A 4,293-nucleotide genomic window follows, 5' to 3' on the forward strand; every position below is an offset into this window, starting at 1 on the left:
ATAACAAAGAACGAGCTACCCCTCCCCCGCAGCAGGGTTGTCTACACGATTATGAGTGGTTACATTTTGATTTTCCAAGCTTACTGCAAATGGGCCTGAATCCGACTCGATTTCCCTTCATAATTGCTTTCTGCGTGAAGAGGTCTCTTCCAGAACCGTCTGCCACTGCTATTTTAATGGGAAGCCTGTCTATTTGTATGTTAATAGTTTCCTCTGGGTTATTGGGCTTGCGATGGAAAAGCCCAAATCAGATGCTTCACTATTTTCAAGGTTTACTATTAATCTCTGATTTTTTGTACCAACATGAAGCCATTTCAGCCTCCTCTGCTTGAAATCCTCTCCATGAAAATATGAGCAACGACACGCTTCTCTTCACGAAGCACAGTCGTGCCGATAGACCCTCCACTCGCTGGCTCGGAGGAGCCGTGGTGCCCAGGCAGCTCCAGGTGAATTCACTAGCGAGAATGCAGACCCAGGTAACCGCCAGCTCCTGGGTGGCCGTGGCTCATGTCTGCCAGGTTGCTGAATCAGGTCACCTGTACCAGGTGAATGAGCATTGCAGCAATGCCAAGGCCATGATGAATCTAGGGGAGACAACCAAGAACTCAAGGCTAGCAACGGAACAGGCCAGCTTTTGAATCTAGACTCTGCAGGGGACTAGTCTTGTAATATGCAACCAGTCACAACCTCTCCGATTATCAGTTTTCCCATTGTTAAAAAAAAAAAAAAACAGGGGGCTGGCCTGGTGTCATAGTGGTTAAGAGGTTTGTGGGTTTGGATCCCCGGAGTGGACCTATGTACTGCTCACCAAGCCATGTTGTGGCAGCATCCCACATACAAAATAGAGGAAGATTGGCACAGATGTTAGCTTAGAGACAATGTTCCTCAAGCAAAAAAGAGGAAAATTAGAAACAGATCTCAGCTCAGGGCCAATCTTCCTCACCAAAAAAAAAGAAAAGAAAAGAAACAGGAGCAGCCATTTTCTCATATTATTTCTTTCCTATTTACCCTGAAGTCTAATAATATAGTGTCCATGAAGATACCTAATGACCAGCAGACAGTAGAGCTCAATTCACCGTTGTTAAAACTCAGAGACTTGGAATCGAGTCTTCGTAATTCACTCATCCATTGCTTTATCCAAAAGGGCAGGGATTTTTATCTCTTTTGCTTTCTGTGGTTTCTTCCCAGTGCTTAGAACAACATCACGAACATGGCAGATGCTTAATGCATCATTATAGACAAAATGACTAGATGGATTCAGTCACAACATAGTTATTGGGCTTCTGTTGCGTCCCAGTACTTAGGCCAAACACCAGGACCTTAGGAATGAAAATGTGTTGTCTTTGTTCCTGAGAGCTCTTGACCTTTGAGGGGTGGGTAGGTGGAGGTTGCTAGAGAACAGAGATATAAATAAACAGTTACAATAATGCGCAGTTTCTTAAAAGTATGGACCGAGGAGCATTTGAATCAGAATCACCTGGAACCTGTGTTAAAAATACAGATCCCTCAGCCCCAGTCTGGATTTACGGAATCAAAATGTCTATGGGATGGGCGCTGGGAATCTTTTTTTTTTTTTTAACCAGAATCCCAGATAACTTGAATTTACCTCATTACTTGGAAAGCCCAGTGGACCTGGATGTGAGAGCCATGTTCAAGTTACTGCAAAGTGCTGCGACAACTATAGTTAGGGTCAAGGGCACTCGGGGAAGACTTCTTAGGGAGGTTACTTGGAACTAAGGGATGAGGGATGAGGATGAGATTGCAGGTGAACAAGGGCCTGAGGACACCCTGTCAGAGGGAAAGGCACAGACGCCAGACAGTTCTGGCCCGTCCCAGAAACCATGAGCCGGGGAGAATTGAACGAGAAGCGGAGACAAGAGTCACATAAGGAATTCAGACTTTAGAAAGAACATTTTGTAGGCAGATAAGCAACACAACCAGATTTGCTTTTCATGAAGAACAATCGTGTGGATTAATTCAAATGTATTTAAAACACCGAATTGACAGAATTGCTAATGAGTGTAGGATTGAGTGTGATTTGGCAAATGCATCCAAGAAGCACCTTACATCCCTCCAAAGAACCTAAAAGATACAGAAAAAGAAGTGGAGAGCGAAATTGAAGATGGTCTCTCACTCAACAAGAGAAGAAAATGAGACAGAAACATGGGGAAAAGACCATGAGTTCAGGAACAATTTTTTTTGGAGTAATATTTGCACTTTTAGATTTTTTTCTTTCCGTACTGCCTCTGAATGCAATTTCTTACCCAGCTCACCATACTTTTTCCACACAGAAACCAGGACACAAGAATCACCAAGGGTATATTTAGGGTGGGGAGGGCTTGAGAAAGGCAAGATTTGAGAAGGTGTGGAAGGGACTGAGTCCAAGAGCCCTGTGACTTTGCCCATGTTCTGGAACCTTCCAAAGTCTTGGATTCATCAGATACTAATAATATAAATATTCAGTGTGGATAATAAATATCTCCCAAGGCCATTTCAAGGGTTGGCTGATGTACAGTATATAAAGAGCTTGGCAGACAGGAGGTGCTTGGTGAAGGATGAGTAAATAGCAGCAATGGTAGCAGAGATAAAAATCGTTATAAAGATATGATTTCTTTATTCCCCAGGGAGCTGAGTCTGGAAGCTTCCCAATTACATTTGGCTTAGAAGAATTTTGGCCTGGAAATAACCAAAACCAGGAGGTCCCTCTCACCTCTAAAAGCTGGGCACGCAGGGCGGCTCACTTTGCTCAGGACTCAGTTGAAAGGCAAAGGCACGTCGATCTAGTGACTCAGCTCATGCATCTCCGCAGGGTGACAGTGGGAAGCAGGTGCCACGTGCAGCCTCTCCCAGGGCTTGGGCTGGCTGTCCCTGCTGCTGCCCTTCAGCCTGGGGAAGGCGCCCTTCTCCTAAGGGGAAGGTGTCGGGCTGTGGAAGGGAGGCTGGGCCTGGCCCTGGAAAGCCCTTCCCTGAGTGGCAGCCCAGAGCACCTTACCCGGCCTGACTTGCAGCGTGAGGCAGGGCGCATTGTTGGGGCACAGGTGTTCCAGGGAAAGGTGGCCTGTCGTGACAGAGCCCCCAGACTCAGTGCTAAGTCACCGCCTGCATGTTGCCAGCACCCCCACCTCTCCTCGCTTGCCAGACTCGCCTCTCCACCTAACCGTGCCCATTTCCGGGAAGGCATTAGGCAACAGATCACCCAGACACACAGGGGCAGTGACAGGCGAGGAAGAGTTAATTAATTATCCCAGGAGTCAGGCAATTTCTTGGCTCAGAGAACCAATAACACTCAAGTGTTTGCTGTACACAGACCTCGAGTGGAGTTGGCATGGGGATGGAGGGTGACTGGTAGGGTGACCAACTTGCTCCTGTGTGCCTGGGACTGTCCCCATTTTAAACTGGAAAGTCCGGGGTCCCAGGAAGCTCCTCAGTTCTCAGCAAACAGGGGAATTTGTCCCTGAAGGATTAGGGTGCTAGAGAAGACAGGTGTCTGCACCCAGAGTTGCTGACTGGTGAGGACATGTGGATGCCTGACTTTTTATGGTTGAAGTGCTTGCTGGGCTCCTGACACTACGTTTTCCTTCACTGAACCCTCATGGCAATCCCACAAGGCAGGGACTGTGATGATCCCCATTTTGCCAATGAATAAACTGAGTCACAGGGGAGTGAGCAACTCTGTGAGGTCACAGGGCTGGGACTGCCAGTGTCAGCGTGCGGATCTCAGCAGTCTGGGTCCAGATGAGCCCAATCTGAACGTACCGCCCCGATCAAAACACACGCAAACAGATACAGACACAAAAACATACACATAGACACGCACCACACACACACACACACACAAACACAGAGACACAAGTAGGCACAGACACACACACAAAGACAGACACAGACACACTTAGACACACATACACATATAGGCGTGCACACACACTCACATTCACACACACACACACAGGGCTCCCACGTGGCACAGTGTTGCAGGAAATCTCATTTCAAAGAAGACCATGCCAGCAGTCAAGAATAACTAAAAAGAAAGAAAATAGGGTCTTTTCTTTTGTCTTCTGAAGACCAAAGAGAACCCAACTGATAAGCAACCCTTTTTAAAATGCCCTTTCTCTGCATTCCTTGCACCCTGATGCACATTTACCCCCGACCCGTTGCTTCCTGAACTTGCAAAATTCTCTGTGCCTCTCCTCTTCCTCTCTTTTTCTCCCTTTTCCTTTAAAAATACCCGTCACCTTCCCCTTTTGCCCAGCATCCCCGCCCCTAGAACCAGCCCTGCCTGGGGGCTGCCCC

Source organism: Equus quagga, chromosome 13 (assembly GCF_021613505.1).
Source record: "Equus quagga isolate Etosha38 chromosome 13, UCLA_HA_Equagga_1.0, whole genome shotgun sequence".
Classification (NCBI taxonomy): domain Eukaryota; kingdom Metazoa; phylum Chordata; class Mammalia; order Perissodactyla; family Equidae; genus Equus; species Equus quagga.